Source organism: Corylus avellana, chromosome ca4 (genome assembly GCF_901000735.1).
Source record: "Corylus avellana chromosome ca4, CavTom2PMs-1.0".
In the NCBI taxonomy this organism is placed as follows: Eukaryota; Viridiplantae; Streptophyta; class Magnoliopsida; order Fagales; family Betulaceae; genus Corylus; species Corylus avellana.
Window position 1 is genome coordinate 2,798,970 of NC_081544.1, and position 10,055 is coordinate 2,809,024.

Here is a 10,055-nt window from a genome sequence, read left to right on the forward strand (position 1 = left end):
ATATAGAGAGAGAGAGAGAGAGAGAGAGAGGGAGAGAGAGAGAGTGAAATATAGAAGAATCAGAGAGAGAGAGAACGAAATTAATCCCACAAGAGGGGTTTTTTGTGGCAATTTACACAATTAATTTAATCCCACAAGAAATGATTAGCTAAGCCACTCATTTTTTAGTGGCTTAACTAACCTTGTGTGTATGAGATTAGTAATCCCATGGGAATAGACTATTCCCATGAATAGAGTGTTACCAAACAAAGGACTAGCTAACACTAGGTATAGCTAGTCCAATCCAAGGGTCTATTCCGCAAACCAAACGGGGCCTTAATGTTTTTATTGACATAGACATGAATTCCAAATAGATTGAATAGGGGTGGCTCTACTTTTTTCAATTTTTTTTTAAAAAAATTTTATGTTTTTACTCGCATAGACATGAATTTTGATAAATTTATGGCCGAAACGTGAATGGATGTACTATTTTCGTTTTTAGCCGTGTAAGATACAAATTGAAACCTAAAGACTAAAGTGAAAAAAATAAATAAATAAATAAATTAAATTAAATTAAATTAAATTGAGAGTTACATTTGAGGGTGCCCGAACCATCTTCAGACTAGCCGGTTTGGAGTGATTAAAATTTAAAACCATCTCACGCCCAAGCGGAGGAGATCAAACTGCCCCAGGGCTATTGGGGGCGACCAAATAGATCAAATAGGGGCGGCTAGAGCCACCCTTCTTTTTTCAATTTTTTTTTTTAAAATTTTTTTTAATGTTTTTACTGACATAAACATGAATTTTGAACATATTTAACCCAAGTAATAAACACAAATACATACGCCTTTAGCCATTTTGGATTACCATATTCAAATTTAATCAACATCATTATACATTTGGCAAATTAGAGGTGTTGAGAACACATTCAGCATGTTTGAACTTTACCCATTGAACACCAAGGCTGGAACACATTAGGTTTTGTCATAAATTTTTCAACACCATACAAACTTGTGTTATAACTTCTGCATAGAGGGCAGGGTATACAATATCAACCCCTTCTGAATCTTACCACAAGGAGACATAAACAAACTAGTCTAATCTTTAACCCAAACCAATAACTTTCAACCTTCTAGGGCTCAAGTCAAGGGCACAAGTAATTCAGCAGAGAATTACACAGATGCTTGAATCATTAAAATCACAAGCTCTGAACTCCAACAGGGTTCGGCAACAAATGTTATATAGTTATGTCTTTTAATTGCATAACAACCACAATCTAACTACTCCTCTCTTTTTCTTAAAACCCATTAAGCAACGAGTACATTGAAAAGAGGACTAAACTTGAGATGCAGCCAAAAAAAGTTAAGAACTTATAAATCAAACCAAACTTAGTCTTTCCAACATAGAAAATTGAAGCATCCCATACAAGTATTCCACCTCAAAATTCAAGTTGTTATACTCAATACCCAGAAAAATAGACTAACACAGAACACTGATAATACCATTTAGCTACGACAAGAAGAAAGCAGAAACATCTGAGACAACAAAACTGAGAGGATAGGAGGTGGCCGGTGGGACCAACAAGCCCATCAACGCAGCCTTCTTGCTTCTCTCTCAGACTCAAGCAGGGTAAGGATATCGCCTTCCCTCACGGGGCCTTTCACATTCCTCATAATGAATCGGTTTTGATCATCAAGAAACTTCACCCTTACTTGGGTCACTTGCCCTCTTGAGCCGGTGCGGCCCATAACTTTGACAACAACAGCGTGTTTGACCTGAGATTCCATCCTGCACAAGTACTAAATATAATCAGGAAAAATAGATTTTTTTTTTTTTACAAAAGAAAGCATGAACAATATGAACAATTATGCAAATTCTTAAAAAAAAAACAAAAATTAGTTATTATCTACATTGAATCCAGACCAAAAACAGATCATTGCAATGACACGTTTCAGAAAGAGAAGAAAAAGGGGGCGGGGGTTGATCAACTGCAAAAACAGCTTTTCTAGGACAAATATCCAACCAAATACCAGCTTGCAGTTGATACTTTGTTTTAATTTTCATTAGCGGTATAAATTTGCTTTTGCCTTACCAACCAATACAACCAAAATTAAGCAGACAATTCTATCTTGGGCATTCTAGCAACCAACATCAATCAATCCCAGGGAGGAGTATTTTTTTATAAGTAATTTGTAAATATATGGCGAGAAAAACGAGATGTGGGGAAGATGATTGTTGAGAATTTCAACGGGTGGGAGGAAACACAACTGCCCACCTTCCCCAGATCTATCTCGCAGGGAACTCTTTCGGAAACAGAGTGCACTGATTGTAGCACAAAGCCGATACACACAATCCCTGCTTTAACATGATCTTAATGCTTTAATTTGAAAGAAAAAATAAAATAAACAAAAAGAAAAGGGAAAAAAACAAATAGTAGAGAGAGAGCAAAAGCAGGCAGGAACAAGGAACAGAGGGGATTAAGTGAAGACATACTGTAATCATCTACAAAAACTAAATTCGCATATTCAAGAACTTTATGCATAGACATACGGCGGAGATGAGTTCTCAGCCCTAAAACGTAACAAGCAAATTGCAATGCCTAAAATGAAATAGAAAGAGAAAAACGCAGAAATGTCAAGAGAGAGAAACCTTAGAAGCGAGAGAGAACCTTCAGAAGCAGTAGCAGAGAGAAACCTTCCGAAGCAATAGCAGGCGGCTGCAGGTCTCAGGCTAGGGTTTTTCTGAGAGAAAACGTGTATATATAATAGGGTAAAGTCTAGTAATCCTCAAATTTCCTATAATTCCTAAACTTTCAATTTTGACAATTTAACCTTAATTATCAAAACATTATTAATGTTTTTTCTGATACAAACAAAAAAGATATAATTTTAAAAAAATATTCCTATACATTTGAAATAAAAAATAAAAATATTTAAAAACGAACAAATTTAATTTTTAAAAAAATGATCTTTTAAAAAAAACGAAAATTTTATTTTTTATATTTTTAAAACGAATTTTTTTAAAAAAAAAACAAAAAATTTTAAAAACGAAAATTTTGTATTTTTTAAGCGAAAATTTTCAATTTTTATAAAAAAAAAATATTTTTTTTTTATTTTTTAAAACGAATTTAAAAATTTAAAAAAAAAAAAAAGGAATTTTTTAGTTAAAAATAAAGTTATAAAACAAAATTTATAAAACAAAAACGAAAATTTTCAATTTTTATTTAAAAAAAAAAAAAATCAATTTTTTTCTTATAAAAAATATTTTTTTTAAGAAAATTTTTTTAATTTGGCATATATATATATATATATATATTAGTTTTAAGTTTTTTCGAGAAATTTCACTATTTTTTGTTTTTATTTTACTAAGGATAGTTTCTTCATTAGGGAGAACATTGACAATTTTTGATAGTTTAGGGGATATTGTCACAATTAAAAATTTGGGAACATTGTCAATTAGGTGTTAGTTTGTGGAGCATACCATATATGGAGGTGCCCCTATATAATATTATATACACGTTTTCTCTATAAAAATAAAAAATAAAAAATCCCTTTATGCTATTGCCACCTTTAAATTATAAGCTCGGGTTGGCTAGGTTACTTCGGATAGTATCGGTATCAAACGGGTTTTGCCCAGCCCCGGAGACTCGCTCACTACTCATGTTGGTTGGAAACCGCATCGTTTAGGAGATTGGACAAGAAAATGTGATGGGCCTAGTGGGCCACTTTGCCTTGGCATAGGCTCTTGAGGCCCTAAATATTTTACAATTTTCTTGTGCCTCCTCCTTGGGTGGGAGCTCTCAGGGCAAGTAGAAAATGCCCACTCTACCAAAAGGCTGCAGATTCTAATCTGTTTCTCTTATTTTATAAGATAAATCATCACTAGCCACACCAAAATCCTTATGGACAAATTTTGTCTGTTGAAGAAAATATGGGTTTGTTTGATAATGCATTTTGGGTTTTTAAAAGCATTAACAAACAAATTTAAATACAAAACACTTAAAATTTCTTTCATCTTTATGCCACATCAGAACACTTTTTTTTACCAAAAAAGTATCATTTAAAAAGTTTTATCAAACTAACCCCTTTTTTGTGCAATCTAAACTAATCTCAATCAACAGGGAACAGTTTCCAAGAGGTAAGTTAATCGGCTGGGACCATGCCAAATAAAGTAGAGATCACTAATTCGAATACTCCTCATCCCCTCTTATGCGGACATGTCAAAAAATATATATATATATATATCCACAAGGAATAGATGGAACAAGCAAAAGCACTGGCGTGATCTTAGGAATACATAAGTACAAGTACAAATATTTGGGTGAAACCAACAAATAGAATGCATTGTCTGAATGCTAAATTTCAACTTTCAAAAGACAATTTGTGAACAAAAAATATGACGATTTCATTTACTACCAAAAGAAAACCAATCACAGTAAGGCATATTGTAGCGCCCCAGAATTTTTAAAGTTATTTAAATAGATTATTTTGATGATGATGTTACTTTAATGTTCATTTTAGCCAATTATTTTAATTCTTGGGAAATTTATAGTGTTACAGAGAGTGGTAATTAGAGAATGATAATTGGTGAAATAATAGGATAGTAAATGGTATTGATAGGTAGAATAGTAAGGAAATATAGAATAGTTAATGGTAGGTATAATAGTATTGGTATAGTAAAAGGAGGGTAGAATTGTAAATGTAATGTAGAATAGTTAATGGTAGGTATAATAATGTTGGTAGGTGGAATAGTAAAATGATGGTAGAATTGTAAATGGAAGGTAGAATAGTGTTTTGGTTTTTCCTATAAATAGAGCTCTTCCTCTTCACAAATTTCACCACTCCTCTCCATTCTCTTCCACATATTCTTCATTCTTCCACTTTCTACTCGTTCTTTCTTCTTTCTGAGAGTGTTAACACAGAGCAGAGGGAGAAAGGGCGAGACAAAGCGCTGCAAGAAAGAAAGAACACGAGAGAGAACGAACTTGAGAAATTAGTTTCAAAAGATATACTAGCGGTGTTAGTCAGATTGAAGCAACTAGATCCTTCATATCACTTTTAGCTTCAGTCTAGAGGTAAGTAACTTCACTACCCCTTTTAAAATTTATTCATGTCATGCTATTTATACATTCTTGTATCAAACTGTAAATAATTATTTTATTTACCTGCCACGAGGATATGTTGCATGCATGAAAGATTTCTAAAAGAATTATGTAGAAAGCTTCTATTTCTTTAAACGCTTTCTAAATACAACAAGTTTATATTTGGAAAAGTTTCTATTTTTTAGAAAAGAAAGTTGAGAAATAATGATGATTATAAGAAAGAAGAATGATGATAAACCTTCCTACATGTTGCCCTAAGATGCATCAAAAGAAGTACAAAGAGAAGTACAAGAAATGAGTTAAATGTTTATGAAATGAGGGCACATGTATGGAGGAGAGTATTTTTGGCCCCAAGATAAGTAAGGATGAGAGGAGTTCGGTACCGATACTCGGATGGAGGCGAAACCACTGAAGGAGGCTATGCAAGAAGATAGTATTCCATCAATATGACCATTGAGTGTACCAATAAATAGTTAATTGACGGTTGGGCATGGCTGAGGCCACAGTTCAGTGCCATGGTCATAATATGAGAAAATGATGATATAATTTCATCGATGATATACTATGATGATTTACAATGATGATTTATAATGGTGCATTATGATGATGATTTATAACGATGATTTATTACTAAATGTAATAGTATGTATATACTATGGGAGATGCATCCGTCGATACATATATTATTATGGCTGGTTGTATATATATTTGTGAAAACATTTTTTCAAAACTGAGGACAATGAGTAAAACTATTTATGGTTGTGAACTTTACTTGTTGGGCCCCTTTGGGCTCATTTAGTTTTATTTCTTGTTTTTAGGTAAGAAGGACGCTGGAATAGGAGGCCGGAATGGGGGCGGGAATAATTATTAACTTTCAAAGTCTTTTCATATCAGTTATTGTGATAATATGATATTCCACAACTAAAGTTTAATGTTTTCTAATTTCACTTGTAATAAAATCTCCTGAAGAATGTTTTATACATTTATCGTATCCCTTAAAATCAAGTACTCTGATAGACCTTATAGATCTTTACAATAATTTTTGTTGTAAAAGAAGAAAAGTGGCAAACTCAGCCTTAACGGGCTGGGGATGTTACACATATTGTAAATCATCTACAAAAAAAAACAGCAAAAAATTGCTAGGATGACAATTTAGTGGTGATGACTTTGGCATCCATCCATCACTCCATTCAATTGTTTTCCTGAACATATCAATATTAAGTTTGCAGCACCCTGCACAAATAAAAAAACAATTAAGAATAACAAATGACAAAAAAAAAAAAAAATAAAAAGAAATTACCTTGTAAAATTGGTTTGAGTGTTTCGACAATTCCATAGATGGTAGCAGCATTTGCAGAAATGTGGTCGATAAATGTATCAAGTACGCAGGTGATGAACACATCACTTTTCTTATCGAAGAGCTTATTGATAATTAAAAAATCTCTAGGAATCTCAATAAGAGATTATTTATTGAGCTTAATATTATCGCATTACCAACGAGATCTCAAGAAGAACCGTGATCATCAACATGATCTACAAAGTTTGTTTTTGGCAAATATTTAGGTTCATAAATTTTGGAGAGACCACAACTTTGCCTCATCGGTTACATTTATTGTATACTAAATTACAAGGTTTTTTTTTTTTTTTTTTTAGTTTTTTAGTTTTTTTGTTATTTATTATTTTTAATTGATTTTAGTTTTTTTAGGTTTTTTTTTTGTTTGTAGAGTGTTATGCTTTTTAAATCGATTTATTTAGTAGATCGATTATCATTGATGGCTTGCTGTTTGAAGCAGATATAAGCGACAAATTGATATATTATTGTGGTGCAAACCTCCTATCGATTAAAACAAATTCAAATAAATTACCTTGTAAAATTGGTTTGAGTATTCCAACAATTCCATAGACGGTAGTAGCATTTGTAGACCCTACTTCGAATACACAAATCTTCACACACATAAAAAATTAAAAATTAAAAATTAAAATTAAATTTTTTTTTTTTAAAAAAAAAGCAATTAAATAAAGTTGGGGATAAATTAAGGGTTTGAGATAAAAATTATTACCTTAAGTTGATGATAAATTAAGGGTTTGGGATAAAAATTAGGGTTAATAATTTTTTTGGTACTTGGTTTTAAGGTTTTTCTTTTTTTTCCCTCTTAGGATTTAAAACGTTACTAATCTAGTATCTCACATATGGGAAAAGACAGAGTCAATAACTCCGTTATTTTCCATCAGTCCCCACTAACAGAATTCCATGTGTCACTCCCACAATACGCCACGTGTCCTAAAAAAAAAAAATTAATTAAAAAAAAAAAAAAAAAAGAGCTCTCTCATGCATCCTTTCTCCTTCTCCCTCTCCCTCGTCTACCCAACTCTCCTCCACCTCCTCACCGATCATTTCCCCAAAAACACCCAAGTCCTCCTTAAAATAAAGCATTCAGACTGAATTGCAGCTAAGAATTACAAAAAAAAAAAATCTAGAGAGAGAATCAGAATTTGAGAGAGAGAGAACAGTTCGGATCAGAATCTTGCTTTGTATTTAGTTTATAGAAATTTTTCCAGATCTGAAGATTACTGTAAGCCTTCGATTTTCTCGACGACAACTTCGGATCCGATTCAAAATCCAAAATGTACCGAATCAAAATTCCGTTTCAAACCGGAATTTGAACCTGTTTTCTTCTATCCCGACCAGGTTTCAGCTGAAAGCTGACATTGTTTCAGTTTTGTTTGATTCTGCATTGAATGCGGTTTTGATTCTACATAGAAGTCGTGGTAGACACTGAAGGTGATGGAGCTGACGGCGAGTAGAGAGAAGGCGCAGATGAAGAGGGAGTAGAGGAGAGAAAGGAGTTCGTTGTTGGAGAAGATGGGTTCTTGTTGATGATGATGATGGTGGTGGTGGGTATGAAAATCAAAATGGTGGACACGAAGGTTTTTGGGGAAATGATCTATGAGGAGGTGGAGGAGGGTTGGGTTGACGATGAGGGAGAAGGAGAAAGGAGGTAGGAGAGCGCTTTTTTTTTTTTTGGTCTAATTTTTTTTTATATTTTTTATTATTAGGACACGTGGCGTATTGTGGGAGTGACATGTGGAATTTCGTTAGTTGGGACTGATGGAAAATAACTGAGGCATTGATTCTGTCTTTTCTCATAGGTGAGGTACTAGATTAGTAACGTTTTAAAGCCTAGGGGGAAAAAAGATAAACCTTAAAACCTAGGTACCAAAAAAGTTATTAACCCTAAAAATTATTACCTTCCTTGAATGGCATGGACCATACTACTAGAATCCTAGGGGAGGATTGCCGCTGTCCATGGCTTTGGAGGCTGCGGTTTGGGGATAGGTTTGTAAAAGAAATGGCTCGCAGGTTAAGAGTGTGTAACAAGTGTAGTGAGCTGGCTTTATAAGTCGGGCTGAAAGTTATTAGTCAGTTGGGCTGGATAGTTGCTAGTTAGTTGGGCTTGAGTTGTTAGTTAGTTGGGGCTTGACAGCTGGAATCAATTGGGCTTAACAGCTTGGGTTTGACAAAGGGTATATAAACCAAGAGTTAGTAGAAGTCCATTATCGAAGAGCTTATATATTGTGGAATCTATAGTTTGTAGTTCTTGATAGTTTGTAGTGATAGTTTAGCCTTAGTCTTGTAATAGGAGTCCGATCAAACTCTAATTGATCCTTATCTATAAATCGTTCCAATCAATTCCATTTTCAATCCATTATTCTACAAATCATTCAATCATCCATCATTAATCCATACAGAAAATCCCAAATCAATATCAGGTGTGTTACAAGTGGTATCAAAGCAACACTTTCCTGAGGAGCAATGGCAAACTTTAACAAAAGATTTGATGAAGTGATGATCAAACTTTCTCAAATAACTGATATGATGGAGGCACAAAAAAATCCAGGACCAGTTCATCAAGCAGCAGGACCGTGGTAGGGAAGGTCTCCTTTTCAACAACCTTACAATGAGTTTCATTATCCTGGAAAAAGAAAGGGGAGAAACTGTTAGCAGCAAGGTTTTCTTGAACCTTACAACCCAACAGCCCAAGAAGAATTCAAGAATAATTATCTTGGGCATAACAGCTTGGGCTTGAGTTGTTAGTTAGTTGGGGCTTGATAGTTGGAATCAATTGGACTTAACAACTTGGGCTTGTATTTATAAACCAAAATTCAGGAGAAAGGGATTATCGAATATCTTGTATTGTGGAACTTGTAGTTATATTTCTTGATAGTTTAGCCTTAGTCTTGTAAGAGGAGCGAACTGATCCTTATCTGTAATTCGTTTCGTTCAATTCCATTTTCAATTCATTGTTTTACAAATCATTCAATCATCCATCCTTAATCCATACAGAAATTCCCAAATCAATAACATGTGTGTTACAGAGTGAGATGTGGTCGAGAAGTGTCTCGAGTACGCAGGTGATGAACACCTATAAGAAGAGCTTATTGATAATTAAAAAATCTCTAGTAATCTCAATAAGACATTATTTATTGAGCTTATAACTATCGAGATCTCAATAAGATCATATACAATGTTTGTTTTTGGCAGATATTGAGGTTCATAAATATGTGAGAGACCACAATTCTGCATGATCTGTTACATTTACTGTATACTGAATTATAAGGTATGAGTTTTTTTTTTTTTTTTTTTTTAAAGATTTTTTTTTGTTATTTGTTATTTTAAATTGGTTTTATTTATTTATTTTTTTCTGTGCTGAGTGAAGAGCATAATCGTTATAGTAAAAAAATCGATTTGAAGAGCATAACACCCTTAAATAATAATAATAATAATAATAATAATAATAATAATTAATTAATTAATTCAAAATACAGTAAATGTAACACACCAGACACAGTTGTGGGTTTTGCGCAATCTACGAACCTCAATATTTGCCGAAAACAGACATTAAAATATATTAAGAATTTAAGAAACTAAGTCATAGAAACGTAGATTACCTTTTTTGCAATTGGAGGAGAACAA

At 33.1% G+C, this 10,055-nt stretch overlaps 1 non-coding gene across 1 annotated transcript; it reads right to left on the bottom strand.

The window, feature by feature from the left end:
* Positions 1–2,194: 2,194 nt before the first annotated feature.
* LOC132180192 (small nucleolar RNA snoR135) lies at positions 2,195–2,341 on the bottom strand. Its single transcript, XR_009440080.1, has one exon. It is a non-coding gene; the product is annotated as a small nucleolar RNA snoR135 (small nucleolar RNA).
* Positions 2,342–10,055: the final 7,714 nt, after the last annotated feature.